The 14,993-nt window shown below is 39.9% G+C and overlaps 1 protein-coding gene across 9 annotated transcripts in view; it reads right to left on the minus strand.

Annotated features, from left to right (window-relative positions):
- Positions 1-14,993, minus strand: part of COL19A1 (collagen, type XIX, alpha 1) — a 193,384-nt gene that overhangs the window by 160,423 nt on the left and 17,968 nt on the right. The gene's annotated exons all lie outside the window — the stretch shown is intronic.

Genomic DNA, 14,993 nt, shown 5'->3' on the forward strand with positions numbered 1-14,993 from the left:
ATTTGAGAAGTTTATAGAAAGTTTCAGAGAAAATGAAATTATTTCGTAGCTCCACTCTACTCAAATCATTAAATATATACTAATTCTGTACTAAACAAATTAGGATGGTACAATCAACTTTTTTTTTCTTTTGAAGCTTCTGCATTTCAAACTATTTCTTTTCTAAGACAGATGTGAGACAAATGAAAACCACAGATGCAAACACTACACAACAGATGGGTAGCTAAAGTGTTAACATCGCTGTTCCCTGAAAACTGCCAGGATTGCCCAACAAGCTGCATTGCAAAAGCCCTTCCCTGGACCAGGGCAGGGGAAACCTGAGGGCCCCAAACAGCAGAAAAATTTCCTCCGTTTTTCTTCTCACAGTCATGTTAAGTAAATAGTTTCTAGAAAACTACCAATGGGAGTACAATTACACAGCTATATGCTAGAAAGGCTTTATTAAGAAAAAACAAAACCAAGCAAACCAACAACAGCCAAACAACACCTATAACCAAACCAAAACAAAGGAAAAAAAATAAAAGAGGAAAGCACCAGATGACAAGACAATAACCCCACAGCCCTCCTGGAAATTAGCACACTTCAGTTAACTTAGGATCTCAGAAAAAATGCCTCTTGTGTAGAGAAGCCTGCTCTAAATCCTGCCAAACAGCTTCTTTACAGACTAACACCTATTTAAGTCCCTTATATGGGAATGACACTTCTTTCGCTTATTTCCCACAGCTGATTCCTCTTTTATCCCTGGACCAAATTGGCTGCTGTCCCACATTGTCAGTGGACACATATGCTCTGTTGTACAGCTATAGATGTTTAAATGTCAAAAAGCAAGGGAAAAGTAAATAGGCTTTGAAATACTCAGATCTAGATTTCACACTACTCTGTATTTTAATTATAGCATAAAGAATATGCTTATGGTTTATAAAGAAAATAAATTCATTGGGCATCAGTAACAGATGAGTGTGTCTCTGCAGAGCAGCAAACTATCTGTGTGATCAGCCCTATGGTTTCAGCGCTCCAACCAAGCAAAGGACATGGCATCTCAGGTTTACAGCTGTACCCTAGGCAGGACGTCTGGCTGTGGGAGCACCTGATTAGCTCCCCTAAATCAGTGCACTTTCCCAGCTAAGTTCCACATTGGGAGATGCAGGGGAGTTCCACAACTGTGGAAGTGAAACATCAAAAGTCTTCACGGAACGAAAGGAGGGGAATACGTGATTGGTATGATAAGTCCGTCAAACAAACAGAAGTAGATTCTAGACATGGCAGGTAGGCATTGAGCATTTTTTCTTCCCTCTCCCCTTTCTCCCCCCAAGTTGCTTGTTACTGTAAGCCTCGTTGACTCTCAAGAGCTATCTAAACAAATTAAAATATTAGTTTTCTAAAATTTTGTTTCTTTCAGATTTTTCTCAGAAAAGTTTGATTGTGTGTGAGTGCGTGTGATGTAAAATTATCTTCCTTAAGTGACTATCAAACTATTTGTGAAACAGTTCAAGGGTTAAGGTATGGACCAGCATTGTGAAAAAGGGCAGGTGTTCACCCAATTTTTCTTACCTTTGAACTGACAGAGAAAACTATATTGGGAGAAATGAGAAAAGCAGACAAATAATTCCTAAGGGCATTACACTGATTTCAGTGAAGTAAACTAAAAAGCTAAGATGCAAGTAGAATTGGACCAAGAATAAATTCAGTTAGATTCACAAAATAGTTTAGGTAGGAAGGTAGCTCTGGAGGCCAATGGATCTAACCCCCTGCTCAAAGCAGGGCCAACCTGAAAGTTTTATCAGGTCGTAAGTCTTGTCCAGATGAGTTCTGAAAGCCCCCAAAGGATGGACCTTATTCCACAACCCTCTGCGAAACTTGGCCAACAAACAGCATAAATTTAGTATACATCTACTGTATACCAAAGACATAAGCTAATAGAAGCACTGTCTTTATTCTGGGAAGAGTTCTAATTGTGTAACTATATGAACATTCCTTGGTGACCAAAAAGTCATTTACAGATGCTTTGAAGTATGCACTTAACACTCAACCCCTTCCAGCCCGATGGTGAAGGCTAATAGAGGAAAAATGAAGGTATAAAATGCTCAGAAAATCAGCATACTAGCTACTACTATACACAGTTTCCCCTATGGTCTTGCTCCCTGAATGGTTTCAACTGAACCTAACAGAATAAAAAGCATGCATTGAAGTGACGATCAGTAAGATATACAGCAAAATTTAAGTATTACTACCATGGTATCTTATACTCGGTAAAGCTCAGTTAAAAATTCCTCAGAGACAGGCAAAGTATGTTTTTTAAACAATAAAATATAATGACATTCGATGGGGTAAAAAAAAAAAGGCTGGAACTGAAATGTGAACATAAAACCTCATATCAGAACATGAGAAAAGCCAAACCAAAACACTCCAGAATACTGGATTTGAAATTCAGGAGTTTTTTGAACATTTATTATAAATTTTTCACTTGGTTGCATCTACCAGCATTTAAAAACTAGTGAGAAAACTAACGAGATGTCACCTGTAGGGTAGGGTAAAAACAGTAAAGAAGCAGCATTAAATTTTAACAGAAATAGAGAAGTTGTTCCGCATGTTCGTAGTTCAACAAGTACTTCCTCATAGAGTATTTACCCTTTCCATACAGAACAGGGAAAGAACCATGGCAAAAGGAGAAAGAATAATATACCAAGCTCACTTCATAGTCTACAGATGTAAAGCACAAGTATAGCATATTAACTTAGGGTACTACACCATGGTGTCTAAGTCAAAAATAGTAAGAGAAATGAAAGGTCTTAAAAAAGCCCAACATTACAGAAATATGGGTAGCAATTAATAAGCGCGCAAATTCATCAGTTTAGTTAAGTAAGTACAATTTGTGAGACTCCACTATCACTACCCCCCCATCACTTACAAGTTGCTTATGTTTTCTTGGCCAAAAGTGTCTAACTAAAATACATAATCAGACTTGAGAGAAAAAAAAAAAAAAAAAGAATCTGAGATTTTCCTCTCCCAGGAAATACCCATAATATTAGGACAACAGTCAAGTTCTCCCATTCCTGATGAGCTTCCTTAGCTTAGGACAATCCAAACCAGATGACTGCTGGAAGCTTTAAGCCTATTTATAAGATTCCCTCTTCTACACTGAAAGTGTTTGTGACTGCTGTGGTTTGTGTTGAATGCAATGCTGTCCAAGCTTATTATGTGTGTTTTAAGCACAGTCAATGGCTTAGGCACCTCTGGGGGCACAGGCAGAATTCAGGCATCTCTACACACATCCTTGAGTCACAGGGAAACTTGGGTGGGAGTTACATGCCTTGCTGCTTAAGGCATGGTGATTCCACGCTTCCCAGCATGGAGCTTCCTTGGAATGTATGTTCAGATGCCAGGGGAAATCTGTTGTCCAAAATTATTCATATTAGGTGCCTCCAGGGGTTAGGTGGTGCTTTACAGTAGGCAATACAAACCATTCTCTGAGTCTCAGGTGCCCAAAGTCTAACTAATTTCTATTTTAGGTGGAATTTAAAGAGTGTGATTTTTTCTCTCTGTCAATGCTGTCAGTAGTACACAGTAAAACAATCCAAGCTGATGAATGGAGCACTGTGTTCTCGAAGCGAAGCACACCCTCGGCGGAAACTGCTGAGAACAATAGCAGGAATTGAAGCAGATGAAGTGAATACACAGGCTTGGGTTTCCAGCACCCCAGCCTGCTGGGCTTAGGTGGACTCTAAATGGTAGAGGCCCCACCTCACAGATTGAGGAGACAAAAGATAACAAGCAGGGAGATCTCTAGCAATACAAGGTTTTAGATGTATAGGTCACAAACCCAGACGTTCAGGGATCTCTTAATGTTCCACAAGGTGAAGTGTCAGTCAGATGTGCACAGAATGTTAATAAATATACACTGATGTTCCTACAACACCTATGTGCCACTCTATCAAAGCATATGCACACTCAGACTTGCAAAGTTCCATTCACCTCTTTTTTACTGGATTAAATGTAGCCACAATTTTTCCTAAAAACAGGTGCCGGAGCCCAAGCACAGCGCAGGCTGTATGTTGTGAGCTCACTAGGAATTGTGCATGAACTTTACAACCCTATCTGTACATACCTTCAGCTGTTTGTAATGATAAGTATAGACTGATTTTTTTGCAAAATATTTCGTATTCATTTGTTTCCTTAAAAGTTCTGAAAATTTCTGAAATGTAGATACCAGCTGGTTCTCCTAGTGCTACCATGCTAAAAGAAGTAATTACGAATGAATTAACTGTGTATTCACTGTGCTATAAACAGTTTTAGTTCTATCTTTGTAAAGTAGCATTGAGTTACCCCTATCAAATTTAGTAAGGCAATCCTTTATTTACCTTTTGTTTTTATTTTTTTAAAAAAGCCCTAATGGAAAAGCACCATCTATTTTTAAATCTTATGAACTCTAATTGTTCCATATCAAATGAGAATACACTACAGTGTATGATAAACTTCCGTATTTACAAGTATCAATGAAGCCTCCAGCTTGCTGAATGGCTTCCAAGAAGAGACAGATGAGCCAACTTACATTTCCTGAGGGTGAAGTGAGAGAAGTTTAGAGTTTATGGCAAGACGTATCTTTTCCAGCTGACATATACCATTACCTGATATATGTCACTTGTAATATGACAATGTTACAGTAATTTGGTGACCAGAGCTTAAGGAGTTAGTTTAAACAACTTTCCTACAGCGGGTAATGATTTATTCAGCACTACGTCGTCAGAGACACCGAAATCTTAACCTTTTCATGTTTGTTAAGGGATTTAACCTGAGATCCATCACGAATAAAAAAAGTAAAGCTCAGGTGACAAATTATAAAAAATCTCCACATTACTCTCAATATTTCTACATCAAATTACTATATTTTTGATTCTTGGTTTATGCCTAACTTGGCTGGTACAAGAAGAGAAGGGGAAATAACTAACTAGAACAATTTACCAATCTCTGCCTAGAAAGGGTATTTTAAAGCCTTTTAAAATAATAGTTAAGAACAGCTGTTTGTTACCCAGAATAAGAAATAACTTCCTTCCCATCCATCTTCCTCAAATCACATTAAGATGCACTATACAGTTTCATGTTACATTAGGCCTCAAGTTGTTTTCATATGACACATTATATGATGCAACTCAAGGGAAACTATTCAGATAGCTTAAGAGTTATTAATTACTTAGGGAAAGCTCAACCCACTCAGAAAATGTACCACTGAAAGCAAAGCTGCAAATTACTTTAACATTGAGAAACGGGATTTACTTAATATTTCATACACTTCAGCATGCCTCTGCTTTCCTTTACAGAACCGGCACAGATTAGCTGTCACTTTTAATATACAGGTGGTTTAGAAATTTTTTTTGGTGAAAGTCAATGTTGTTGCTATTAAAATTTTAAACGGCATTTAGAAAAAAAAAAAAAAAAAGACCAATTTGCAAGAGAAATAGAAATACCAAAGCTGTTATGCATGCACACAGTACTTTTCCCTTAGGGTTTCCAACAGTATTCTGTATCCTTATTTACAAGAATTATTGGTGAACTCTTGCTCCTAATGAAGTCAAAGGCCAGTCTTCCATTGATTTTTTCAAGACATCAAAATTTTTTTTACATCCCCTTTCCAAGCTTGGCCAATTTCTGTGCATTTTAACTTTTCTGAAAAAATAATCAGTCAGCAGCAATAAGAACAACAGACTTAAAAGTAGTAACATATAATAATGGAGATTGGCAATGCAACAATTTTTCTTCTCATTTTTTCTAAGGCAGAATTCTGCAGCCTGATAAAGTTTTGAGAAAATTCAGGTCAACATTTAGGCTTTTGGAGTCTTATTTGGCGGAACACAAATTTCAGCACTTCTGATACAGTTATATACATGCCTTACTCAGCTCGTTTTGTTTTTTTTTTTTTTATGAATCAAATAGGTCTCAGAGCAATCAGTGAACTTTCCTTGTATTTGGGAAATAAAAATAATCCTAGCAAAGACCAAAGGCTACCAAAAGCAAGAATGTGTGACCTGGACACACAGTCATCCAGTGTTTCTCTCCCTGTTTTAATAATGAATATTTTTTAAAATATAAAAAGATGACAAAACACGTTCAGGCAGCAGCAAGAGTATCACATTATAAAATACTATATTCAAGAAGCATGTTTCCCCTTCCAGAATATCACACCTCACCCAGAATGTTGCACAGTAAATTAAGCCAATCTAATCTGTAGTAAGCATCTTTCCACGCCTCTACGTGTACACAGGGTGGCAAAGGATAGCCACACCACCAGTGAACACTGGGAAGGAAGAGGGGTCAGGAAAGGGAAGAAAGCCAGAGCCTGACAACTTCAGCAAGCTAAAATTTTATTTAAAGTAATCTCATACTCCAAAGGATCCTGGCCCACCTGCACTGATACAGACAATAAAACACAATGCAACAGAGTGGGTTCAGACATTGGATACACTACAGCAAGCTGCCTTTCTACATACAGAGCAAGTAAAGGAAATGTGTAGGGTACTGGAGAGATTTGAGCGGCTTTTTCAGTACACAGGCATTGAGATGTTCCTCCAGACATTTTTGAGCTTGACATCTAATGCATGGTTACCTGTGATTCAGAAAGACTGACGTCGATCCGTGAGATTCACTCAGGTCTTACACTAAATACAGGACTTGCATTCAGACTGTTTCTTTTTCTTAGGAGATGACAAGAGAACAAGCAAACATGCTGCTTTCGGTGTCTGAGAGATGGGGAACACATTTGAGAAAACTGTGGAACTCTCATTCTTTCACAAAGAGAAACATTTCCTCTGCATCTGCTTTCTCTCAACCATGCAATCACACGAGACTTTCTGGTGCCCCTCTGGCTGATGCTGCTCAAACCAGATTGGTTTTTCATGTGTCACCATCACTTGCTGACTGAGAAATATGCAGAGACTTTCTAATGCTGATGGCAGAAAGTGACCAAAACCAACCTCTGCTGCCCCAGTCTGTTTTTTCCAACCTGATTCTTCTCATAGATATTTTCAGTAGCTGTGGCAGTCAGGTAACACCTCTGTAGCAGACACTTATGCACCAGTAATTGACACCTTTAGTACCATCTGTTCCTCCTCTCGTGGATGTTAAAATAAGAAGACATATTCATTCTACTGGGTTTAGAGTGTGAATACAGTAAGGTTCCTCATACCAAGTGCCCTTTCTCTGAGCGTGTCTCCACATTCCATGGATGCTAAATCTGCTTATGTATCAAAATTAAAAAATATCTGTCAGGAACAGCTCTCTCCCGACGCATCTCCCCATCCTTGTGTAGCTACACTGAAATTATAAAAGGAACTGAAAAGAAAACTGTTTCTTTTGAACTCTCATCATCTCCTGTCAGGAATCATGGTCTCCCTAGATGTGTACTTCATTCTCCTTTAAGTAGCTAAATCTAGAAGGAAAATAAAAACAACCACCAACCAAACATAGTCTTATTGTCCAGCATGAGTGAGAAGTCTTCAACACTCTCCTAACTCAGAACCACAATGGTAAATTAGAATCATAGAATGGTCCAGGCTGGAAGGAACCTCCAAAGGTCATCTAGTCCGACCTCCCCGCAGTCAGCAGGGACACCCCCAACTAGGCCAGGGCCTCATCGAGCCTCACCTTGAATATCTCCAGGGAAGGGGCCTCAACCACCTCCCTGGGCAACCTGTTCCAGTGCTCCACCACCCTCACAGTGAAGAACTTTCTCCTCATCTCCAATCTCAATCTGCTCCACTTCAACTTAAAGCCATTGCCCCTTGTCCTGTCACTGCAGGCCTTTGTAAACAGGCTCTCCCCAGCCTTCCCATAGTCTGTATTGATAGTGATAGTGCCTCTATAAGGAAACTACTCAGCCTCTGACATATTTGTGACAAGCAATACGGATTGTTTGCCTCTATAAGGAAACTACTCAGCCTCTGACATATTTGTGACAAGCAATACACAAAAACTGAACAAATCTTTCTCTTTGGAGATTAATGGCAGAATCTGGAGAAGTGTGATCATCTGTCCGTTTCTTCAGTAATTTTGTGATTGTCATACAGACTTTGATAAAATTTAAAGCTAAGACTTGCTTAAACAAATGGCAGCGATTTAAATTTTCTCAAGTAATTTGAGAACTGTGCCAAGCTTTTTGACATTTTTACATGGTCTCTCAAGGCCATGTTGCTGTGCTTAGTGTCCTCAAATGCAATTACGGTACTTTTTTTTTTTTTTTTTAAGTGTGGCAACTATCAAGAGAAGAGGATGTGAACTTTAATGCTTTTAAAGGTTCTCTACATCCTTCTTTTCACATCTATCTCCGTGTCTGTCTTTAGACATTTTATGAGCAGCTCTATAATTCATGTAGTCCTTCTAGTTTGCTCCCAGAAATGGAATAAAGACAACAGACTCTGTTGTTAGTCTGTTATCTGGCAGTCTCTGAAGACAATGAGATATTAAATCCTTAAGCTAAATATGATTATCTACAGTGGAATGGCGTTATTCTGCTGAGCAAGAAACCCTCTGAAGATGTTAGAGAAAAAAATAATTACTGTAACCTCTGAAAGTCAATCGGCAGTGAAAATGGCTCTGCGTGCATTTTTACATGTTTCCTACCCCGAAGCAAGATCTATGGTACAGTGTTAATTATTTGTAGATCTCAGTGGTTGCTGTTGTCTGGAAAAGCAAAGAAAATGTAGACTACAGCAGAGGATTTGTCTGCTGAAGGCTATGATCATTTCAGTCTGCAGACAGGCGACACACTTCATATTTTGGAAAAGAGGGAGGACATGAAGAATGATGTTTCTCTTTTCTTGGCCTATATTATCCATATAGTCTTCACTAGAGGAGGAAGAAATCTAAGTATCCATCTCTCCTTGGAGGTTTTCACAACCAGTTTACCTTCACCATAGAGACATTTGTACAGGTGTTTAGAGATGCTAGCCAACTCCAGAAACTGAACTGCCTTTGTAGTTTGGTACCCAGGAGGGCTAGTTGGCTCCAGCAGAGCTGCAGGCTGAGAGACTTGCAGCCTCCCACTTCTCACGCTGCTCTTGTGAGAGCCACCTTGGGTGTTTCTGCATGACATCGTGCTACCCAGCCTAAATGGGTTGTTTCCTTACAACTCTCCATTTCTTCCTGTTCCGTCTGCCCCGCCCCCATCCCAAACTTTTGGTAGCTTTTTACAATGAATCAATGGAACAAGTGCTAACAAAGTGAACTGTTGGTTGCACTTGGAACAGGCTCACCCCTTCCTTCCCTGGTTTGTTCTGCCAGGTCCTAGACAACCCTGGCTGATGGTAAGAGGCAACCCACCTCGCAGGCCAGCATCCCTCTGATGAAAATGCTGGGTGCTCACAGTGACCGTAACAGCACGACTGGCAGTGGTGGGGCAGAGCTAATGGACTGCTGCATGGAGTGCAGCTGAACCAAACTCAGGGATGCTTTTTTACACAACCTCCTCAAATAATTGCTTGTGTAACTAGTCTCCTCCTCATTGTCGTGTGGGACTCCCTACAGATAAATTCATTCCAGGCAGAAGGCCATGCTAAGAAGTGCTTCAGGGAGAAGATGCAGGCAACACTGAAGGTACTACAGCCTACAACCCTGTTACAGATGGATATATCTACCCATCTTGGTTCCAGTTGATCTCCCCTAAAAAAGAACATATAAGAGGTGAGGATTAAGTTACCAACAGAAGAGAACAGAGTAGGAAAGAAGGTTAAATGATACCAGATACCAAGGGCTGAACTGAAATAAGTAGCTCTGTCAGCTGCAAGAGTGAAGCTACAGAGAGAGAACATGCTTTTGCTTTAACACCCCACACACACAGCATGCCTAGTCTACGAATATTTAGGCCTGGTGTTCTGCTTACAATTTGAAGAATAACTAGGTGTGCTCTTTTACAGTTTGTAAAAACTGTTAACATTCCTGGATTCTAAGTGAATGAATATGGAAAACAAAAGATTTAAAAAAATAATTTGCATCACATAGAAAGTCTTAATAGCATTTTCAGAAACTGGAAATTACCACTTTTCTGAGGTCTTAGAAATGAGGTTCTAACGGAAGAAAAAAAAGGTATACATACAGTTTAGCCTGCATCTGTTACACTTTCTGTAATAATGAGATTTTTGGTACATTACAGATTTGATGAGGTTAAAACATATCAAGCTAAAAAATATTAACATTGCATTGCTATCTGCTAAGTCACAACTATGTTTAACAGGATGGGTCAACCACCAGGGATGGTGCCTCAACCACGTCCCTGGGCAGCCCATTCCAATGGCTGAGAAACCTTTCAGTGAAAAAATTTTTCCTAATATCCAGCCTGAACCTACCCTGGTGTAACTTGAGGTCATTTCCCCTTGTCCTATCTCCTGTGACCTGGGATATGAGACCAACCCCCACCTCTCTACACCCCCCCTTCAGGTAGTTATAGACTGCGATAAGGTCTCCCCTCAGCCTCCTCTTCTCCAGACTGAACACCCCCAGCTCCCTCAGCCTCTCCTCATCAGACTTATGCTCCAGACCCCTCACCAGCTCCGCTGCCCTTCTCTGGACCCACTCCAGCCCCTCAAGGTCTTTTTTGTGGAAAGGGGCCCAAAACTGGACACAGCCCTCGAGGTGGAGCCTCACCAGTGCCCAGGACAGGGGGACAATCACCTCTCGGGTCCTACTCATCACACTGTTACCTGACAGAGGCCAGGATGCTGTTGGCCTTCTTGGCCACCTGGGCACACTGCTGGCTCATCTTCAGCCGACAGTTGACCAACACCCCCAGGTCCTTTTCTGCCAGGCAGCTCCAGCCACTCTGCCCCCAGCATGTAGCACTGCAGGGGGTTGGTGTGACCCAAATGCAGGACCTGGCACTTGGCCTTGTTGAACCTCATCCCGTTGGTCTCAGCCCATTGATCCAACCTGTCCAGATCCTTCTGCAAAGCCTCTCTACCCTCCAGCAGGTCTACACTCCCACCCAGCTTGGTATCTGTGAACTTACTGAGGTTGCACTCGATCCCCTCGTCCAGATCATTTATAAAGATGTTAAAGAGAACGGGTCCCAGTACCCAGCCCTGGGGGACACCACTCGTGACCGGCCGCCAACTGGATTTGACTCCATTCACCCCCACTCTCTGGGCCCGGCCTCCAGCCAGTTTTTAACCCAGTGCAGAGTGCTCCCATCTAAGCCATGGGCAGCCAGTTCCTCCAGGAGGATACTGTGGGAGACTGTATCAAAGGCCTTGCTAAAGTCCAGGTGAACAACATCCACAGCCTTTCCTTCATCCAGCAAGCAGGTCACTTTGTCATAGAAGGAGAACTAGATCAATTCAACATAAGATCTTTAAAGAGATGACATGTAATTGCAACAACAAAAGTTAGGATGCTGTAAAAAATGTTATCTTAGGCATAATATGGATTCATATTAGTAGCACTAATTGGTCCTTAAGGAGAGCAATGAAGTGAGGCTGTTATAACTCTTCAATCTTTCAAGAATTCCAACCAGTTAAAGAGTCATGATTTTTCCTTTCCATGAAATCATATCAGCTATCACAGTGTTTTTTTAGTGCTCCTAGCACTTTCACAACAAACCAGTCATAAGATTATGTAATTTCCTGGCAGCATAGCATATCTCTCTCCACACACTAACAGCAATACAATCTTTTATCACTTCCTAAATTAAAAGAAAGCCCTGTGGAAAGGAAAGTAACCTATAAAAAGTAAGAAACCATTTCAGAGTGTATACTACTTTTTAAGGAAGCATAGAAGTCTGATGGCATTTCTTGTGTCTCACATTTTCAGACATCCAAGTCACCACAATACTGTTTCATTACTGAACTACCACTACAACTTCTACTCTACGTTTGGTCCTGTTGTGGTACATTTTCTTCCAATGTCTCTGTCCATATAATTATTCTTGTGAGTTACTGTCTTTACCATATATTGTCCATAGTTCACACAGGAATGAAACATCTTATGTTAAACATTCTCAATTCTCAGTGACTTAATTTCACAGGGGATATTTAAAAAAAAAAACAAAACCACAACCTACTGCATTAGAAGACTCCCCTCCCAAAATACTTTATTTCCAAGTAACACCTTTACCTATAAAACGAGTGAGCGTTAACTAGTAATCCTGCAATTCAGCTGCTAGATGTCAATCCTGTGCAACGCTGATAACTTAATGCTGCAATTGACGTGCTGTACTTCAAAGTTAGCATCCTTCATGGAGGGTCCTGAGTGCAAGAACTGGTCCTGCGAATGCACTTATTTCCCCCAAAGCTTGGCAAAGAGTTCCTGCTACTGTATGCACTCCTGGTGAATACTATTATCTTTTTTTGTTTAGTTTCATAGATTAATTTAAACTGGCAGTCATCTAGCATTCTGAACTGCTCACTTAAGACACAGATCCAGTAAAATAATGGGGAGCTAATGGTTTTAAACTGAAAGCGGGTAGATTTAGGCTAGAGATAAGGCAGAGATTGTTTATGATGAGGGTGGTGAAACACTGGAACAGGTTGCCCAGAGAGGTGGTAGATGCCCCATCCCTGGAAACATTCAAGGTCAGGTTGGATGGTGCTCTGAGCAACCTGATCTAGTTGAAGATGCCTCTGGTCATTGCAGGGGAGGTTGGACTAGATGACCTTTAAAGGTCTCTTTCAACCCAAACTATTCTATGATTCTCTAAAAAATAAGGCGCATGGAGTCACAGCACCTTGATGATGCTTTCCATGTAGTTACTTCTCAGGAACAGTCCAAAGCAAACTTCACGTTTCATAAAATAGCCACAATAATAGTTATGAAACAGCCATTGCTATTTTATATGCATTCAATAGCATTTTAGTAATCAACACAGCTCACCGTAGATTATGAACATCTTACTTAACTCTCAGCAGAGTTCACAGAAAAAACTGAATAAAAGAGATAAATGGAAGTTTATCAAGGACTTTAACATAAACACTGCTATTATGGGTGTAGCAAAAAAGTAGCAGCTGAATCTCTAAAATAAAAGATATATGCTTTTTCCTATGACAATTAAAAGCCTACTGCCATATTAGGAAGGATCAACAAGTTATTCAAAACCTGTGTTTTCATGCTTAATCTCAGAGTATTTTTAGGATTTTTTTTTTAATGGAATTCTGAGATTCTGCAACTAATCATATTGCCTAAATCCAAAAATAACATGATCTCTTGCACATGGTTCTGTTAATGCACCAATATCTGTACATCAGGACTTAGTTTCTATAGATTACAGATTACATGTTGAAGTTCATGAAGCCATTCCAAGTTTTGAAATGAGTTTGTAACATCACAAATATTCACTGGAGACAAAACTGCAATCAGCAAACTGTGTAAGCTTATGGCTGAAATCAAGTTGATACGGAGGCCTCCAAGTGAAAAATCCAGGGCATGGGCTGTATTGTTCATGCAAAGTTAAAGAAGCATTTTTAAAAATTTGGCAATTCATCTCCATAAATAAATAATGTTTTATGGCACGATAAGCAATGCAGAGAGCTAACTACAGAGAAATGCTAGAGGCCAAAAAATTTTTCACAACCAACTGAAAATAAATGAAAATCAGTGTAATGAAGAAAGCACCAGGCAGTTTTACTGTGGGAGGGCTCATGAACTATTTTTAGATAGAAAAACTAAAAACTCAGAGGCAAGGTGGAGGAAGGGAATGATACATCTAAGACATCTTTAAGCAACAAAGCCTAAGCGTAGACACAGCTGTATTGGCACAAACATATTTTTGTAGGTACAGCTTTAAAGAGGAGGAATGCCCGACAGCTACATTTCACAACATCTTAAATCACAAAAGCCAGAAAAAAAAAAATCTGATTTATTAGAGGTTGAGATTTTTTTCAATCTGCTAATAAATGACTTTTGAAGCACATGGCACTGCTGCTTCAGCTGGAGAAATTTAATGCATTGTACAAAGACACTTGACTCCTCGCAGCCCAATCAGCAAAATTGATAAATGATCTTTCAATCTCTAATTTTATACTACAACATATGGAGGCTACAGTCTATCTTCAGCTGCATGCATTATATCCAGTACATTTCATCAAATTCTGGGTGGTTGCACGTAACATTGTTGTATTTACTCTGGATTTCTAAGAAACTTCAACTGTATTAATTTTGCAACTCTATTTTTGTTCTAAGTCTATTTTGACTCGTGTTCTTACCAAACACAGCTCGTTGCAAGCTTAGATCTTCATCCTCCCTATTGATTTACAGTATTATCTTGTGTTCACTTTTGGGAGAATTTTTTCTTCAAAAATGATGGCCAAGAAAAAACAAGACAACATTACAATCCTTTTTAAAAGTCAGCATGTTTGGCAGAGACTCAGAGACATTTATACTCCTGTGAAAGTTCCCCACAGTCCAGCATGACTTAAGGCTCTCTTCAGCTAATATACCGGTAAATTGAACAATGTAGGGCAGAATTTGTGTCTAATGTTTTGAACGAGGGCCATAGGCAAGTGTCCAGGTAAATCACTTATCCTGAATCCAGAAATCTAGTCACACAGTAATTTTGTCTAGCAATTGCGGTATCTGTGACAGGATGTTTTACGTTTTGCTATTTTATTCAATACGAAAACTGAAAAATAGTTTTGGTATCCACATGGGATAAAAATAAAAAGGAATTCTATATAGGAGTACATAGCAAAAGTTAAATTGTTTAGATACAGCCCTTGTTTTAATCAGAACAACAGAATCGTTCCCCAGTTCTGGAGGGTTGGGCAGGTTAAACCATTAAACCGAAGGTGCAATTTCGGGGTTTGCTAAGCTGATGGCAGGCTGCCCCTACACAAACACTGCTGGCCTCCTGCACTGGACTGCAGGACTAGTGCCCTTAAAGCACACATCTCCCTAAAGCTCCCTCCCTTTCTCTGCAAGTGCTTCACAGCAAGAACAACACTGCTGGGGGGGGGGGAAAGGAAAAGAAACAGTCTGCTTCATCCAACATGGTAATACCAATTCAGCTGGTATGATGCTGC

The sequence above is a fragment of the Calidris pugnax genome, unplaced genomic scaffold (assembly GCF_001431845.1).
Source record: "Calidris pugnax isolate Ruff unplaced genomic scaffold, ASM143184v1 scaffold12, whole genome shotgun sequence".
Taxonomy (NCBI): Eukaryota; Metazoa; Chordata; class Aves; order Charadriiformes; family Scolopacidae; genus Calidris; species Calidris pugnax.